Consider the following 21,044-nt stretch of genomic DNA (forward strand, 5'->3'; position numbering starts at 1 on the left):
GCAGATGGCAACAGTGAAACACGAAATTTTCAACGTTTATCAATTTGAAAGTTTACACAGGTTTTTGAAGAAATTTTGTTCTAGCCTAAACGTCTGTTATCTGTGCTATAAGTATGTAATCTATGCACGTTCGGTGGAGCAAATTAATAGACATTTAAGCACTAATACTAGGACACTTTTCATTAAACTTATCTTTGAGAATAATTTGAAGACAACGTTGATTTATTTTTGCAAATATTGAATTAAGGCGGAAAATGGTGGAATACTGGTGTTTAAATGCAACGAAAACTTAATTCGAGTGCCCTAATTTTTACTCTACCATTTGATGCAATCAGATGAAGAAAGATGGCAGACGCTGCCAAAGGCTTAAAATGAGTAGGGTTATAATATAATTAGGATGAAAATAGTCTTAATGTCCTTTATCAGTCTAATAGGCATATTTAAGGGTTTACATCACTGTAAAATTTTTAAAAAGTCGAATTTTTATTAATTAGTCTAAAATGTGCTTTAGAATGTTAAAAATTATATCCAAAAAATGTTCAAATTTTCGATTCTTCTGCAACTTTTATGTAAACCCTGAGGGTACTGAAAACTTTACCCGCGTTTTTCTCGAACCCCACTTTTTTGAGTTGGCCGGAAATGCAACTCGAACAAATGGTTTTTGATCGTTTAACCCCTTAACCTTCCGGAAGTCGCACTAGTGAACTGAGTTCACGCTGCTCTGAAAATCTAGCGAAATCGTCTTAGTGCATCAGCGGCTGCTCGTTCAGTGGGTCATTTACGCGACTTTCGGAGGGTTTATGTTATTGAAACAATCGAACACTGATTTTAAGTGAACTAAATTTGGTTCCCTTGGGGGTAATGAGGAAACTATTTTATTCTCATCTGCAAACTGAGCAATTTATCTCTATTGCCCCACCAGACTATGACGAGGTAACAACAGAGCATCTAATAAAGATTTGCTCAAGAGGATTCAACAATGCAAGCAAGAGGATTCAACAATGAGAGAATATGGTTTCTCTCTGCTCTCTTAGTTACTGGGCAAAAAATGTTTACCAAAATAAAACACATGTTATAGGGGGTAAAATTTCTCTCTATCTCTTCGCTGCAAAGATGAGCAAAATGAAGCCTGGTAGGGGGTCATGTCATGCTACGTAGCTTTTTTAAAGGGGAATAACTTTCATCGTTTTTTTTATTTTTTTAAAAGAATTTGCGGGGACAAGGGGGGGGGGGGTAGAGTTACGGTCAAGCTACGTAATTACCAGGGGGTATTTAGAAGTTTGTGACGAAATGCTACGATGGGGCAGGGGGGTAGTTAAAATCGCTGAAAAAATGCTACGTCATTTATGGATGGACCCTAAACGCGTTTGAAGTTTTTAGTACGCTTGGAGTTTACCTTAAAACGATAGGACAGAATTAATAATATATACAATTAGGTATTCTGATCGCCTTCCATTTTCTATTATATCATTTTGTTTCAATAACAAAATTTCCAAATCTTAAAAATTCTACAGTGGTGTATTATGCTTTTCACTGAAGATTACCACGCGAAGGAATCGATTCGAAATAGTAAAAGAATTGAAAATATACCATTTTAACTGAATCCGCAAAATTTGGAACAAATATGAGGCAAAATATAGGGCCTGTTAGTCAGGAATTAGACGGTCATGAATTTATGAAATTTATTCACCCCTTCACTACCTGCGGTGGGAAAATTGGAAAGTATTTGTTTCTATTTTGGTACCCATTTAATTCATTGATATCCCATCCATTTGGATGCTTTTTATTCCCCACTCAATTTTTTTAAATCCTTCCAAGTTTCTTTTTGGTTCAAAACCAAAAGTCGTTCTTAAGCTGTTCATATAATGATCAATTTAAATGAATTTTCCTAACATAGCGGAATCGAAAAGATTAAATCTTTAAAATGACAGTTTTGCAATCTTGTCGCTATCTTGTTTTTTTTACCACAATAACCACTCAAGATAAAAAAAATTGAAATATTTTCAAACAACTTTTCATGTTCTGAAGTAGGTAAAATCTCCTTCAACACAATTAGCTGCATAGCAGGTCTTCTAAAAATAAGTTTGGTCGGTGAGGTACGAGTTTTTTTATTTTCCGGGAAATGGTATTCCGCGAAATGGTTTTTCCGGGAAATAATACATTCCGGGAAATAGTTTTCCGGTGATACATTCCGGGAAATGGTACATTCCGGGAAACGATATTCCGGGATATGGTACATTCCGGGAAATAGTTTTCCGGGAAGTGGTATTCCGGGGAATGGTATACCGGGAAATGACGTACAACCGTTGGCAGCCTTGTGCGATACAAATCTTGGTTTCATAAAAATCATTATACTGCAAAGAATCGTCTGTGAAGCTCGTCTTAATAGAATGTGTAAACCTCCCGAGTTACCAGGACCGCTGTCAACTTATTAATCTCGACCTGCTGTCCGTTCGACGAGATGTCTCTAAAGCTGTTTTCATTGCTGATCTGCTACAATCACGAATTGATTGCTCTAATCTCCTACAATATGTGGATTTAAATATTCAACCTCGTAGTCTTCGATTTCATCCCTTTTTAAGAATAGAAGAAGTATGTGTCGTCTATTCAATCGTTGTTCTAATGTCTTTGATTTTCACTTTTCCCGAGATGTTGTAAAGCGATTGTTCCATAATACCCTGTCATATCGGTAATAATCTCAGTGTTAGTTTGTAAGCGTAAATATTGTACTCGTAGTATTAGTTATAGTGAATCGTTTATATGTATCATTTGGATGTTTGTAATCTGTTGGTACAAAAGATGAGGAGGTTTTATGCCTGCTGGAGAGCGAGATTGAAAGGATTTCAGCTCCAGCGGGCTTTTCCCTGCTCCCAAATAAAACAAAACAAATAAAACAAATAAGAGGACTAGCAATAGAAAAAAAATATAAAAAACAATAATATTTAGTTATATTTTTTTTTTGAGTTCAACTCCCATTCCTTCCCTCTTTAATATTTTTGTGCATGTTTTTGAGCATACCATATTATTCAACCTCAACAGTCATCTTAACAGGTATACAATTGGGTTAGAGTATAAAGCATCATATTCGAAATTAAATATAAATAATTTTATAATAATGTATACAGTGAACATACGGCCAAGTTCCCCCCGGGTGGTGTTAAATTGGTAAACACAAATTATATTTTTGCGTTGTTCAGTTTGATCTAGGAACTGATATCTGGAGAGGTTGATAAGCAGAGTAAGTGAGCATTGTTTGGTCTGAGTGGGATGAGGACTGATGTTACTCGTCAACCAATAAATGATGTTTGATTGAAAGACTTTGAAAGTGTTAGAGACAGGTAAACGTACTTTTAATAGTTGATGAGGAGTAGTGCTGGGCCTGTGGCCTTGGAGCTCTTGGTACATTTTCATTGGTTCGAATGTCTTCGTGACTGGTAGAGGTTCATTGATCAATTGGCTTAGGTGTTAGACACGTGGGTTGGAAGTGACAAGTTGCTTTCTCAGATCAGTAAGGTTTGTTCGAGTCTGTTCAAATAGTAGTACAAATTAGTTAGTCCAAATAGTAGTGCCCATCAAGTTCAAATGGAAGTTTTGATCGAGCAGATAAGGTTTGTTCGGGGGATTCATCGTCCCCAAGAGTAGAGGTAAATGGCTTTAAGCTGGAGTAGGGAATATACTGCAGTTGTAGTGAAGTGAGTGTTCGCCAGCAAGAATAAGATGACTCAAACGCGTTGACAAGATAATGTTTCAGTGGATTAGACAAACTAAAGCATGCGATTTAAAACTTTTGTTGCAAACCTGCGCAAATTTTAATTGGGGTGAATGGAAAACAGTCAGCCTAGTTATATACGGTATGCAAAATAGGCTCGATGGATCCAAGTCAGTCTTGGATCATATACATTTGGGGCAACATCAGATGTTGCTTCATGCTGTTCTCAACTGCTGTTCGACAGTTTTCACGCCACCAGGCAGATAGCCTTTGTTGATTATAAGTTTAGGGACTATGTATCAAGTGAAATATAATGTCTTTTTCGCTTCAGATAGTTGGCATTTGCGCCAGTCGTTTTATATATCAAATCTGAAAGAAATGGCGAAATCGATAACAGGATGAATTTTGATTCTATGAGACGATCTACCGATGATATTGAAACGCCGGAAGGGCATAAGACAATTACTACCACTGAAATGATATCTAAGTAGTACTAATACATATATGCAATACACATAAGCTCGTGTCGAACAGTTTAGCAAACGTTATTTAATGGCTGGCTCTGTGGCCTTCGACTGGCATGGTTCATTCTCATTGGTTTGAATGTCTTCATGACTGGTTGGTAGACGTGTGCTCCTACTTACAAACGGCTAGATCAATGGCTCTATTCTCACAAACATGTCGCCTAGTGATTTGAAGGAAATTTCCTTCTAAGCACTAAGTGACGTGACTGTGAGTATAAGACCCTATTTCGCTTGGATGCATGGACATGTGGATCCTGCCAGCTGTCGACTCTGTTGGCCTTAGGTATTAGACTAGGTTAGGAAAGGAATAAAGTAGAGATGCACCGAATAGTACTATTCGGCTTTCAGCCGAATACCGAATATATAATGTTTAATTAATCGGCGTACCGTATATTCGGCTTAAGTTAAAATCGGTCGGTATTCGGCTCGAATATTCGGTCGACCGAATATTCGGTGTATTTTGTGTATACCTATGTATTTTTATTTTGTTTCTTTGAAATATTTCATGAATATTAGACCATTACTTTGTGGGAAACTCGGTTTCCAACGAACAGGTTAAGCAGTTTCCCCGAAACTGCTTAACATCCAGATGATGGACGAATAATCCGCAACGTCGTCTGAGTCGCTACCGGAGCAAAAACGGCATCAAAATCAACCCCGAATTTCTGCGAGAACCCGCTCGCTACAAGCCTGGCTTTGAAACGGCACACATTTCCAACGCTGTCATGCTTTTTCTTATACACCCACTTGCTGCTAATTGGTGTACGATCTACCGGCAGTTCAACAAGCTTCCACGTTTTGTTATCCATAAGTGACTGGTATTCCTCTGTCATCGCTTCTTTCCATAGTCCTTGTTCGGCACCAATGACGGCTTCTTCATAAGTTGCTGGCTCCTCCTGTGCTAGCATAGCGGCACTGACGACGTAGTCTTCCAACCGCCTTGGCAGAACGCCTGGTGCTTCGTTTTTGATCTCGCACTGTCGCTTCCGTTTGGTCGAGCTACTCCTGTTCATCATCCCACCCGAAGAATTATTCTTCCTCCGAATCATCCTGGTCTCTTGGCTGCACAGGACCAATGAGCTTACTTGGACTCTTGGTTATGTCGGTCGTGATCTCCACTTCAACATGTTCATACACTGGGGGCAGTCCACCCGACTTTGGTGACTCCTCCTGAAGCTCCGTAAATCGATCATCGCGACTAATGGTGATTTCATCTGTATTCGTGTCCAAGAATCTGTAGGCCTTTCTATCATTGCAGTAACCCACGAACAACAGTTTCTTCGCCTGTCTAATTTAGACCGCTTGACATCGGGGATGTGAACGAATGCTGTACAACCAAATACCTTTAAATGAGCTAGTGTTGGTTTCTTACCATACCACCTTTCGTACGGTGTTCTATCTACGGCACGAGATGGCAATCTATTCTGTAAGTACGCTGCTGTGGCCACCGCCTCCCCCCAGTACTTTTTTTTTCAAGCACTGCATCCAGCAGCATACTAGTGGCCATCTCTTGGAGGGAGCGATTCTTCCGCTCGGCCACTCCGTTTTGCTGGGGGGAATAGGCCGCAGTATACTGTGCCTGTATACCTTCTTGTTCATTAAACCTCTTCAGGTCATGACCAATGTACTCACCTCCACCATCTGATCTTATAGCACATGAAACCCGACCAAACATGTTCATGACATGCGCGACAAATCTTTTAATGCAATCTGCTACATCGCTTTTCCGTTTCAGCAGACACACGACGGTGTATCTACTGTAATCGTCAATGATTGTCATGACATACCGGGCACCTCCCGGTGTCCCGTTTGACACCGGCCCGCACACATCAGTGAGGACAACATCCAGTACACGTTGGGTCGGATTGCTCGCTGTTTTGGGAAATGAAATTCTAGCTGATTTACCTTCAAGGCAAGGTTGACAAACCTGACGGATCCCGCAGTCCTGAATCTTGAAGTCGTCACTTAGCTCGTTCTTCCGGATCTCATCCAATGCTGCTGGATCCCGGTGGCCAAACCGGCGATGCCAGGTATGCTGGCAATACTGCAGGTGCCGAGTTTCTCTGCCCAGCCGTGTTTCCTCTGCAACCTCTAACACGAATAAATTTCCGCGCGGTTCCGCAACAGCCACTACTTTGCCTTGCGCAGACGAAATTTCACATCGCGAACCACTGAATTCCACTTTCAGTCCTCTCTTCATCAGCTTTCTCACTGATATGAGTCCACTGTCCAGCGAAGGCACATATAGGACATCTTTGAACGCAATGTCCACGAAAGATTTCTCGCCGTTCACACATTTCACAGTGCCCTCTCCAATTCCACCGGACATTGTCTCTGGCCTATCGGCTAATACCACTTTCACTTTTAGGCTAGTGTCTAGTTTATTGAAAAACGATTTGTCGTTCGTCATGTGGCTGGAACACCCACTATCAACGATCCAGGGTCCACTACATTTTGTCCCCGCTACAAAACAAATCGCTGAATCACTTTCTTCAGCCTGCTTGGCTTTTGCATTTCCCAATTTAGGCTTTTCTTCTCGTTTCACGTCACTACCACCCGCACCACCTTTCGGCTGCTGATGAAGCTGTGTACAATTTCGACGAAAATGCCCCGGTTTACCGCACTGATAGCTCCGATAAATCATCGTGATTTTTAGTGACGTCTCCATCTCCTGACCGGCACAGGCCAACTTGTCGAAATGCTCATCAAGCTCGAACAGATGCTTCTCAATATCGTCACCTGCGGTCATATTCAGGCTGCAAATACGACGTAGCAAAGCCACTCTCGTCGTCATCAAGCTCTTCTCGTGAAAAGCTTTTAACTTATTCCACGCATCTAACGCTGACTCAGCATTGCGCACGAGATTAAGCTGTCATCCACGCACAAAACAATAATAGCCAGCGCTTTCTCATCTAGCTTCGTCCAGTCATCAGTGACTGGCATTTACGCCAGTAAACAAAATACATTCTACCATCTACTATAACTATGCATCAATAACATGCCATTGCGGTCATCCGCATAGCCACGCGTCCGCGATCCTGCAAACATAACAAAACCTCTGCGATTTACCCTCGAAATGGTAATAGTATTATATATATATATATATATATATATATATATATATATATATATATATATATATATATATATATATATATATATATATATATATATATATATATATATATATATATATATATATATATATATATATATATATATATATATATATATATATATATATATATATAAAATCTATTCCATTGATTTTAATTACGAGGAACTGGCCAAATATTGTTTTATAAATGAAATGATTACATTCCGAGTGATTTTGCCGCCCGGAGCAAACCACTTTATTCCTTTATAGCATATCGAGCCGCTTTCACTGATTGGAAAGACTATCGGCATTTCCATTTTTCGTATCCTTTATAGAAAAAGATTGGTCAACGGCTTCATACGTGCTGCCAATCCCAGAACTATCGTGGACCGTATGAATATATTGCTCTCGGCGAATGCCTTACGCACATCTTTCGGACATTTACGAATTGAATTAAGATTTATGAGCATGAGCATGAGCATGACCATGATGACCGCACAATTCGTAGTTGCTACTCCGTGATTGACCAGAACAAGCGAAATTGCACAGAGAATCAAAGAATGGGGCCTGGGAGTAGCTATCCATTCTCAATGTGCACGTTTCGATAGTTCTATACTTTGAAATGCCAATAACGGCGCCGGCCACGTCCTTACAGTCATCGGGGAAGGAAGGGAATGTTAGTGTGACAAACGTTGTTACGGAGACCGTGTATACCTCTGCATCTCCACGTTTGCCACAGGAAGGTGTTTTTGTTAGTAGGGTGGGGTAAAGAGTTAGACACAATTTGGATTCACCTTGATAAGTGATGCGATCTATATCTTTCTCAGAGCTGTTATCATGTGTTTATTGATCTGGGCAGCCGGCTGCCGAGAATTTATGATAGATTTATTGTTTATTGAATTAATTCGGAAATGCTTGGTCTGTAAAAAAATGCAACTTCAACTCCGGACTGCCGACTGTCGGGAGTGTTGCTTGTGTTCAATTGAATCAACCGTCGACGATTTTAATATTCCTTGCTTCTGTATTCCGGTGAAATACAACATTTATTATTATAAGAAATGAAATGACAATTATGTATTAGTTTCTTTCTCCATAAATTATTTGATAAGATGTGGGCTCTTATGTTACCATTATTCGCGCGCGTTGTTATGCTAACTGAAGTGCTTTTTGAAGGGAATAAAAACAGTACTACCTAATTACCTGAAACGACCGACTTTATATGTCGAACATACATAATTTGAACCCACAATAAGCTGATATCAGAAAAAGCAAAAAATGCAAGAAATAACGAAGAGCCATGATACTGTCGCCCTATGCGACAATAATCGAGCTCCAATATCACTAAGCTCATGACGAAACACGGTCAACGTGGCAATCAGCAACATACCGCATGTACTACTCACAAGTGTATGAAAGTACTCAACACAACGAGAAGAACCACTACAATGAACATGCTGCCATCGACCAAAAGCACACCAACGAACATGGCAACAAAAAATCCGCTCTTCGCGCAGGTATGACTACCGCAAACCAGCGTACCCAAAACTCAACCCTCGCACACGACCCAACAGTCATTATTTCACGCAAACAAGATCACGCGTAACCCATACGCACTTAGTTTCGTAGTTGGTCCAACAAACACCAACAGATCAATTCGCTAAGTACAAAAAAATACCATCCCGATTGCAATAAACCGGCGAACACGTATTCTCCCCCAACGCCCACAAATCACACTCTACTATCCAGAAAACAAAATTAAGGCCACCACCTCCCTTCAACAAAACAAGATCAGAAAATACCGCTGCACAACCAAGGCCGCTCATCCTCAAAGACGAATCGCCCTATAAAAAGGGTGAGAAAGGACACGGACAAACAGCTGATAACCTCCGCATACAATAAACAAACAAATAATATCAATAATAAATACAATTTATGCAATAAAATACCCATCGACACAACGCGCGAACGTCTCCACAGGAACCACGGGCCACCAATCTTGACTTTCTGTTAACTTGCCGCACCGGTGATGCGAAACCGACGGATCGTGTAAGTGGACCTCAAAGCATGACTTGCCCCCCCCCCCCCCCCTCCTACCGCGTGACACACAAATTGACTTATTTGACGTCTACGACATCCACGCAGTTTCATTGTGTATTGGCGTATATGTAAAAGGGATGTGTACGATTTTCCATCTGATTTAATCTCATTTGACAGAAAATCTACTCGACTTAACCTCAATCTCGCACTATCATAAGTGCACTGGATTAATCAATGGTAGCATACACTTCCACACACATACTCGGATCATATGAGAGAACATCGGTGTCCTGCGCACGGTCCCGAATTAGACTGCATTGTCGCGAACAGCCTTCAATTCCGATTCCCACTGAAAACACCGAGGCAGCGGATCGTAGCGGTGCCGTACTCAAGAGCAGGTCATTGTATGTGTCTCATTTTCAAATACGCTCCAAGACCGATGACAAGCTAAAGCGGAAAGCGAAGCGTCCGCGGACGCGTCTGAGCACTCCACATAGTGTTTTGCCGCGTTCGCGGACGCCTCGCCCCGATACACCAGCCCCCGTCAACGCCAACAGAACGCCACCGCTCCGCCAGGACAAGCTAAATCCATTTTTCCTCTGCCCGTTCACACGTGCCGCACGTCAAAACGTTCCGTGCCGTTGATGTTGTGTGTGAATGCCTCCATTTAACTGCATGTAACCCATCCCGACGGAACAGCGACGCACCGCCGACGCCGACGGAAGCCGATGCAAAATCGCCTTTTATGCGTTCTACATGTACATTTCACAGATAGGACAAACGCATTCGATTTGCGCATCGCAAATCACGTAAGCATGTCATCGGCCTAAGGCGCAACACCAGCGCAATTCGATGTCTTTCAATAATTAACCACATATACAACAACAAAATCCAAATGCGAATGTTCTGGTGCCTGCCACCGAGACTATCAAACTGGCGAGAAGCCAAAAAAAGATGCAATCTTGGGAAAAACACTCCATGCTTCTCCCTTCTTTCAGCCACAGCGGCACAGTCATCAAATCATCAAAAAGTCGCAAGAAAATGATTCCAGAGAACACTATGCCGAAGCATACACTACCAAGCAACTAGCGGAAGGAAAAGTGAAAGAGAACGTCCCGCCAGACTGAGCAGTATGTACCCTTTCCAGAGGCGACAAGTCGGGACACGAAAGGGCTGGGTGTGTGTGTGTTGCTATACGACACGGAAGGGCTGGATGACTGCAAGATGCGCGATACACATCGTCACTGATGCTACACAAACCCACATGCGCAACGTACCCAAAATACAACTTGACACATACATCAATCCAAAACCTTCATCGATTGAGCCGAGGGGCTATCGATGTTAATCCCTCTGTTGAAACAACTCGTGCTGATGCGGTGTTGAAAATGTTAATGAGAGATATATAGATACTATGTTGCGTTTCGGCTTCGCCTCTTCAGAAACCGACACTAACGTATTGTCGGAATAGATTAGCGCCGGCTTGACGCAAATCCCTTAAAACTAAGACACACTATGTGTTTCGATCAAACGACTGATCAAACGTGATGTCCCGTTCGAGCAGAAGTTCTGTTTATGCCGATGAGACACAAGTGAAGCCGAAACTTGTCTTGGCTTAGCAGGCCTATGCGAAAGCACTATGCTATATTTCACCCTAAGGAGGAAAATTTGGTAAAAACCAAAATTTCTCACTAGGGTGAAAATTTGTTGGTAAGAACCAGTCTTTGTACAGGAGGGCACAAATCCTTATTTCATACTATGTTGCGTTTCGGCTTCGCCTCTTCAGAAACCGATTGATCAGTCGTTTGATCGAAACACATAGTGTGTCTTAGTTTTAAGGGATTTGCGTCAAGCCGGCGCTAATCTATTCCGACAATACGTTAGTGTCGGTTTCTGAAGAGGCGAAGCCGAAACGCAACATAGTATGAAATAAGGATTTGTGCCCTCCTGTACAAAGACTGGTTCTTACCAACAAATTTTCACCCTAGTGAGAAATTTTGGTTTTTACCAAATTTTCCTCCTTAGGGTGAAATATAGCATAGTGCTTTCGCATAGGCCTGCTAAGCCAAGACAAGTTTCGGCTTCACTTGTGTCTCATCGGCATAAACAGAACTTCTGCTCGAACGGGACATCACGTTTGATCAGTCGTTTGATCGAAACACATAGTGTGTCTTAGTTTTAAGGGATTTGCGTCAAGCCGGCGCTAATCTATTCCGACAATACGTTAGTGTCGGTTTCTGAAGAGGCGAAGCCGAAACGCAACATAGTATGAAATAAGGATTTGTGCCCTCCTGTACAAAGACTGGTTCTTACCAACAAATTTTCACCCTAGTGAGAAATTTTGGTTTTTACCAAATTTTCCTCCTTAGGGTGAAATATAGCATAGTGATATATAGATGTTAATATAAGATAGATATAAAAAAAATTGTACTTATCGTTTTGCTGGTACTTAATGTATCCAATTATCACCGTTGATAGAGCCGATAGACATCGGATGTCAACACAGCCGCATGTATGGCATATATTTCGAATTCCAGATTCCGGAATACAAACCAGAAATTCCTGTGAGTCGCCCCTCACACAAGTTTGCTTTGTCGATCCTGCATTGTCGTCACACACTTTCCAAAAATGATAATTTAATGCACAAAACGGGAGTATTTAAGTTGAACTCCATTTTCGCATCCGCAAGGGTTTTCCTCCCGCCACAATCAAATACCACTTCACCGTCGAAGGTCACTTTAACACACGATAAAACGGTTAAACTAACGGAGACAAAAAACGAGACAACTATCGCGCCGCCGTGTTGCCAGTCCTCTCCCACATTTACGAATTGAATTAAGATTTATGTTTAGTAAGTTGAGGTGATCGTTATTATCCAGGAATAGTAATTAAAATGTTTTTTTTAAAAAACATTTTAATTAGGCAATTACCAGTGTTTCCTTGTATTCAATGCCTACAACGCGCATCGTAGCTACTGTCACCATAGCAAAAACAACCAAATGAATCGGTTTGTATAAAATTGATGTCATGACAGTATCAAAAACATTTCTTATCATGATTGTCTCGGATCTTAATAGGCCAGAAAATAAATTCGACGATCATCAACTTGCGTTCCTTGGGACTGACCAGAAAGTAATTGAAATAGTTTCCAGGAATTCTTCCAACTAGTCGTTCAACTTGAAACCGTTAGCTTAGTCGAGCAGTTGTTAGTTGCTGATTTTCCTGCATTTTTCGATTTATGTTCCATTTGGTTGTTTTTGCTATGTTGACAGTAGCTACGATGCGCGTTGTAGGCATTGAATACAAGGAAACACTGGTTTTGCCTATGTACAGCGTAGTTCATGCAATGTTTACTTTGGCAACACAATCCTTCGATGCAGAAGCAGTAAATAAAAATATAAAGGGTTAACTTATTTGGTAAAGATGCACACATCAAGCTTAGAACCAGTTTCGCTACCACCAGATTGAGTATCAAAAGGCGTAGTGATGAAAACAGTCCGACTTGTTCCGAAGTTTACAGTCTTGTCAAAGGGATGAAACTATCAATGTTTCTGGAGTAATTAAAAAAACAACATTTTAATTTCTATTCCTGGATAATAACGATCACCTCAACTTACTAAACATAAATCTTAATTCAATTCGTAAATGTCCGAAAGATGTGCGTAAAGCATTCGCCGAGAGCAATATATTCATACGGTCCACGATAGTTCTGGGATTGGCAGCACGTATGAAGCCGTTGACCAATCTTTTTCCTATAAAGGATACGAAAAATGGAAATGTTTATTGTCTTGCCAATCAGTGAAAGCGGCTCGATACGCTATAAAGGAATAAAGTGGTTTGCTCTAGGCGGCAAAATCACTAGGAATGTAAACATTTCATTTATAAAACAATATTTGGCCAGTTCCTCGTAATTAAAATCAATGGAATAGATTTTATGGACTTGCAAATGTGTGCTTCAGATATGTTAAACGGTAGGCGAAATTCATATTAATTGATTATTCACATCCAAATCCGAGTAGGCAATTTTTACACAACTCACTTAAACATGTCAGGGCTGGACCCTAGAACATAACCAAAACTGTTACCAAACTAAAACCTTCATTTACGAACCAAACTGGGAATTGAATCAGGTCGTAATAAAGAATTTGTTGCTTGGGTTAATGAAAAAATCTTAAAATAGGTTTTAAAAATCGCATTAAGGATAAACTTAAAACTATAGCTTAATCAGTCAAAAATTATTAATCTCCCTAGCAAACAAATCGTAAGATCTACAAGCATTATCTACTACCAGTGGCGGATCCAGGGGGAGGGTGTTGGGGGACCCCCCCCCCCCCCCGACAATTTTAAAAGTTTCAATTTGTAATTCGTTCTAAATTCAAAACAATTTCAAACGAGATTCTATCACCAAGACTAATTTTAATTAAATGATAGCGGTAAGCTTGAATCTAGTTGGTACCGCCACACGGTACTATCTTTGATTTTAGGCCTGAGTATAGTCCGGCCTAAGACGTTAGTACCTGTCATTGCAGAAATGGCTGCATCCTGAAGCCAAATGAAAACAGTGTAAAAAGCCGCCCTGTTCCTCTTGCATACATCTCAATAATTTGAATCAACTTTTCGAACTTTATGTGCAATATTATGGCCCATGTTGCACACAAACCATATGAGGGCAAGTAAGCAAGTTTTATCCCGTACGAAAAACAGGTGTAATCGAATTTTAAATGCATTTTTTTAAATATTCTTTATCGTCCTATATCTAGAAGGTGCTACACGCTCATTTCAAAACGCCACATCGAAGAGTTATATTGCTGGTTAGCAGAAGTCGAATCATATTGAAACAAACTGTCGAACGAAATTTTATAAATGGATTCAGAGATGAAAATTGCTTTCGTTCGTTAGTTTACCTATGGCTATCAAAATGAGTGAAGTTTAATTTGCTCACAATTTTTTAGTTATTTTGACATGAGGAAAAGAATATATAATCACAATTTGTTCCCTTTTCTAGTTGTATCTTCTCACAAAGAACACCATAAGCAAGTGGAAGTTTATTTATATTTTTACTGCTTTTGAAAGAGTTCAAAAATAAGATTGAATAAAAAATTGTAAATGAAGCCATGCCATATAGCCTAAGTAACAATTTTAAATATGACGGCAAACAAACTGTTACAAATATTCTCATTTTGATCGTTATTTAAATGTTATCGGATCTTGCTTGTATTGTTTCGTAATTTATAATTTTCTAGCATATCTTGAACGATTTGCATTTCCGCTGTAGTACAAATTTTCGTTTAATTCTTTATGATAGAACAGATATGCACAGGGTATGAAAGAGCTGTGAAAGCTGAGACTAGACAGATGACTTGACAAAATGACGCAAAAAGTTGAATACGGAAAAATCGCTTAAATCGTGTCGGAACTTAAGGGGGGTTGTGTAAGGTATTATCGGCAAAAAATTGGATACTATATTTTTTTTCGATGCAAAGATTCTTTGTCTTTTCAGTCAGGCGCCACATCGGAATCTTGTTTTGCGGTATACACCATAACTCAAAATCTACTGGACAAACGTTGAGACATTTGCACAGTTGTTTTTCACAGCATTTCACAAGTAATTAAGGGAGCTTTTATTTTTTGGTCGATTCTCGATTTTTTCGTAGTACTTTAAAACCAAAGTCCGATTATTGCTAAAACAACGATTAACATGATATTGTAAAATAATAATATTTAGCAGTTTGCAAAAAGCTCTTATAGTTGCCTGGGCAATGATGTGAAGAAGAAGAACTGGGCAAAATTCAGAACGATTGGTCCAAGAAATTTTGTCTGCATCCAGCATCAGGTTCAATTTGTAAATTTATAATTGTCAATTCATTATCAGACAGATGGCAGACTATACGAAGTAACTAATTATAATTTTTATTAAATAAAATTACTGAACTTTTGGTATTTCAGACATGGTTGGATAATCGTGCTGATAATTTGAATTGCTTCATTTTCAGCAAAGTAGGTCTGCCAAATTCTATATGCATGGTTAGTAGACTAGTTGGGTAGGATGGTATAATAAGCCCCACCAGGCTAAAATTTAAGATTTCCATTCCATGGACGACATAATTATCTGAAGCAAATAAATAATTTATATTGCATTTTTCATGTGTTGCAGAACAGCAACTGATACAAACTTTTCAAAAGATGTAAGCTTCCACTCTTTTTCTATAAGCATTTGATTTAATTTGGAACAGTCAAATTTGGCTGAACTGACAAACTACTAAGTGTAATGTTAGAGAAGCTCTTCAAGCCCTTGGAGTGGCTAGCGCCTAACAATATAACTCTATAACGTTCTCGATAGTATGCACCATTATTAGCAAAATAACGTTTTAGTCAATTATGGATCTTAAATAATAAATTGTTTAAGCGGTTACTTCACTGTAGAATTTTAAAACAATAGATTTTCTATTTATTAGTCTAAAATGTGCTTTAGGATGTAAAAAATGATATCCCAAAACATGGAGAACGAAAACAATCCAAAAGTATAATTTTCAATTTTGCCGCATCGCTTCTTACGTATAACTCATGTGTACTGCAAACTTTAACCGCGTTTTTCTCGAAACCACTGGCCGGAAATGTAACTCGAGCTAATGATTTTTGGTCGCTTTGAAATTTTCACAGTATATTCAAAATTGATTTTTCAAGTCACGTACGCAGGATTAAATTTTTTATTGCTTACCTTTTTATTGATTAACGATTTTGTGTAGATTTCTATGACATTATCTACGTTTTTTCACTCACAACTGCGCCATTTCGCTTAAAATCAAAATATCGAAAAAATCCTACGTACATTGCTATTGACATAAGGAATCAGAAAAACTTTAGTTTATGGCGCTAGGTCAAAAATCACGGGAGATAGATTTCCGACTGTGGACCCCTTCCAAAAAACGCGCATGAGGTGAAAATGCTGCAGAGGCGCCATCTTCTGATGAAATTGCTCGAAAAAATTATTTTATTTGATACAATACTTATGTTATAAATCCCATTCAACACGATGTCGATTCACCATTTTATTGAGCTATAAAAAAAATTCTCGAAATAATCAGACTATTAAATGGCATAAACAGTGAATTTTAAATTGACTTTATTGTACAGTTTTTTAACATAGCCGTGTATCAGAACGCAGCAATGCAAATGGCAGCATCATGTTACCGGAAGAAGACAAAAATATGCAAAAAATTGTCATGCTTCTCTTGCATACATTTCGTTATTTTCAATCCTCTCTTCGGCTTCTTTCTGGATAAATATGGCTTTCTTTGCTCGCAATAAAGATGGCAATAAATAAGCCAGTTTATCAGGTAGGAAGGACAAGCACTGTCGAAGTACACTAATAAAATAAAATACCAATTAATACGTAGAAAACTACGCATTTTCAATAGAAGTGGAATAACCCATTAAGTGGGTAAAGAGTTCGTATCCATAAATGAATACAACTCTTGTACGTCAACCTGGGTATGTTTTACCCTTTATTTTTCGCAGAACTGTTACAACAAAACGCGTGAAAAATATCCATTCATGAAAATCGCGCCAGAATGAAAAATACTGTCAATAGAATTATTTCTGAATTAAAAAAAAACCATAAAATAATATTCATTTCACATTATTGTCTCCTTAACTACTTAACAAAATCAAACCGCCAACTGGATATATTTTTAATGGCTGGATCTTTTGGCTGCTCCAAAAATGCCAAACGCATATTTGCAACATCCTCAGTAGTTAAAATAGCCGTTTTTTATGAGCATTGCCGAAATGTTCCGTTTCCGCCACGTACTCAGATGCAGGTCGGTAATTTGCACCTTCCGCTACGAACCTTAGTTTGCAGGGTAACTCGCTTAAAATAATTCTTAATGACTTTTCACTCATTATTAAGATCAGTATATCCATTGACATTATCTCATAGAGTAGTTGTGAAATGAAAAAAAGCACCAATTGTTAGAAGCAATAAAATACCCATTTTTTGACAGCTCGAATAACTTCCGAAAATAAGCAATTTGAATACATAAAATGGGTAAAGTTTTTTTTACCGTGTTTATCTACCTGCATTTTTTTATTTCCTCGTTCTTTTCCTTCTCTCTACACGCTTGATTCCAATTGCACATCAAAGGGTTACAATAGAGCACGTTTGGATAAATTGAGATCAATTCAGATCAAAGGTGTTTTTGTGAATTAGAAACAGAACTACAATAAGAAGTGTTTTGATTCTTTTCTTTTTGCTTATAGCTAAGAGAATAAGCGGGACCATTTAATTATTTAATATAAATCGATAACATATTTTCACGAATTATTGCCCATATATCTATTGTATAACAGATCAAAGAAAGTAAATAACGGAAGAAAATTATTGTTTTTAGGGGATAGATCCAAACAAATGGTAATTGGATATAGATCGTCAAATGCAATATTTTATGAATTTACTTACACTGGTCGTTAGCAAATTGAATCAGAATGTTAACCGCTTAGAAATTATCTTCACAAATACCCTAAGCTAAGATTAAATAATTGATTTTAAATATGTGCAATGTTCCAATAAGAATAAAATCACATAAAACATCTGAATGCAAAATGTTTTGAAATTTATTGTGAACACAACGGTGATCAATATATTTATTTCGATTTTTGGCATAAATCGTTCCAATTTGCATTGATGCATTATAGAAATATATCTATATTCTGTCTGCAACAGTGCAAAAAAAAATAAATATAACATTCGTGAATATAAATGATCATTCTGTCAAAGTTTAATTTTCTGTTTGATCTTTGTTTACTTTTTATTTAAACCTCGCTGAAAAACGTGTATAATTGTAATTCGCAGACCTTCATTGATAATTGATCTTTATTCCAAACTTGTGAAAATTCACTTGAAACGAAAATAAATGTTCTCCCCCACGTCGATAGGTATCATGTTCAATTAGAATGACACTCACAGTTCATTTTAAATTCAAATTGAAATATTTTAACCAATTTTTTAATCAAAGTATGAAATCTTGACAAACATATGATTCCGGCTTAAAAGCCAACTGTCAAAATTCTCTTTGAAGAGGAATTCCGGACAAACCGTTACTCGCCAATCACAGATGTTGGCAGTAAACAAAAGAGAAAAATTTTCTCTTGCATTAACTGCTATGAACTGTGTTTATCCAGAGACGGTTTGTCCGGAATTTCCTTACAAAGAGAATTTTGACAGTTGGGTTTTAACCAGTAATCATATTTTTGTCGAGAAATAACTATCATGGCACCAATTACAACCGATGGTTCAGCCACCTCTAGCTCGACGAGCGCCTATTCAAACTGAATAAAAACATGGATTTGTATATCAATTTATTTTCTTTTGTGCATATTATGTCACTACAAAGTACTGTACATCATCGGCCAACTTTCAACTATCCAACACGTTAAAGTTCTATTAAATACAAATATGTTAATACGGAATGCTCTGATGATTTTTCGTGGACACGTTTTAAGCTACCCTGTACCTGAAAAGGTACAGTGTCAAAGTGACAGCGTACTTTGATACAAATATATAGAAAACTAGGACCACTGTAGACCGCATAAACAATCTATAACAGCGTTACCATGGATAAGATTTATTATTTAGAAAATATCGAATAGAGAGTTTCAATTGAAAATTAGTGTGATGGGAATTCAAAAATAAATACTTTGTGACGACCAACGTGCTAATTTTTCAAATTAGTGGTGAATTTATCAGTAGCACAAATTCTTCGAGGACGGCCGGGAAATCATCGAAGACCAACTCGCGGAAACTGTCGACATTGAAATGTCCTGCATAGCAATTTGTTGCACAATACGGTGCGGCAAATTTGGATCTAGCTCTGCCCACGTTTTATTTTGTTTCGACCTGAATGGTTTTCCCCTGGGCGACTTTCATCTTCGACTTGTTACGGGATGTTCTTGACGGCCTTGTGCCCCTGGTAGGTTTGCAATCAGGACGGATCTGCATCTCCGTAAGCCTTTAAAAGAAGGTCTTGAGTCCTTGTAATTTTTTTAATGAGTTTCACATAAAACTTAATTACTTAGTGCTACTTTATCGAGCGTAACGTTTTTACAACTCAAATTAAGTAACAGCACAAGAACCACTTACATGTCAAGCGATGCTACCCCAACTGCTAACGTTAGCAACCGGCGTTGTGTTACATTTGAAAGAGCAATATTTAATGAAACTTCGGATGCCTCGAAGCCTCGGCATGACAAAAGTTAGGTTACTTTCTGTATGGTGGTAGTTCTATGCTTCGTCAACATGTTCTCGCAGATTACCTCAGGTCGTTAGTCTTAAGTAATACAGAAGTAAAATTTCTCGATTGGGCCACAAGACGAGGCAAATTATCAAACTTTTAAGAACTTACTGGCAATTTGAGCTAAATCATTTGGTTGATTAATTTCAATGGAATTCTGGGAAGCTTCCCTTTATGAAGCTGGCTTACTTATCAAAAAACTTCTGAGATATAAATTGAGCATGCATATGTGGATTTATTTCCTTTCATTTTCAGTAATAATTGGTAGTACATATTGAACCATATAACGTGCACTGAAAAATGTTGAACAACGTGTACTTTTCGGTTGAAGCATTGATTTGCCTATTGCCTATCGTACTCAACTGCACTGAAAAGTTAACTTCAGCAGATTGTGGACAGAATCGTCAATCCATAATGCGCTGCTTTCGTTGTCTCTGCGATCCACTGATTGGCGCTTGAAGACTATAAGCTGTTGTACTCCAGGGCCGGGATTTTGCGCCGGACTTTGATCGCGGTAAATTTTCTGCCGCAATCTCTCTAGACAGTCAAACCAAAAGTTCTGCTGCTTCTAAAAATACAAAATCTTTCTAAATGGCACAGAATTTTAAAACTAATAAATATGTACGTTTATCCCGTCGGAAACAATTCACGTTGGATTGACCGGCCGGATTATTTGTGTGTAGATTTGTTAAAATCCGTGATGTTTTACGCGATTGAGTTTATACCTCGGGAATACTGAAATTCATCTCCCATTGGAAATACATGGGGAACAAAATTCCGCGTAGCCTTTAAGGCTACTTTACACCCCGGGAATCTGATCGCGAATTTTTCTCCCCGTGTATTATAAACGGCAAATGGATTTTCATTTTCCGCGACGGGAAAAAGTTGTCGTGACTGGAGATTTTGCGTCTGCTCTCATCTATTTCCTTCCAAAAACTGAAGCTAGATTGTCTGTCACAACAACCAAGGCCTGCTAACATAAAATCATTCTTCCGTTTGATTTTATTGCATCAAGACAAGAACAGGATAGAGGTTGAGTAGATATTGAGGTTCAATATTGATTTATTATTTTATTTATGCTGGCTCATACCCTACATCTTCCTCCTCTTCTACTCTATTTAAGAGTGTGAATCTCCATTCAATCAGGCTTTTGTGTGACAGCTATGCAACAATTGACTTATTTGACGTCTAGGACGCCAACACAGTTGCAATGTGTATGAACACATAAGTATAAGAAAAAAGAAACGCACACAGCGGTTATCCACCATATTTAACAAGATTTGTCAAAAATTCCATCCGATTTAACCTCAATCACATACTAACACAACTGCCCATGGATTATTCCATGCGAAGAATGAACGACTTGTAAAAACACGATGCAAGCAATA

This window comes from Topomyia yanbarensis, chromosome 2, assembly GCF_030247195.1.
Source record: "Topomyia yanbarensis strain Yona2022 chromosome 2, ASM3024719v1, whole genome shotgun sequence".
Lineage (NCBI taxonomy): Eukaryota > Metazoa > Arthropoda > Insecta > Diptera > Culicidae > Topomyia > Topomyia yanbarensis.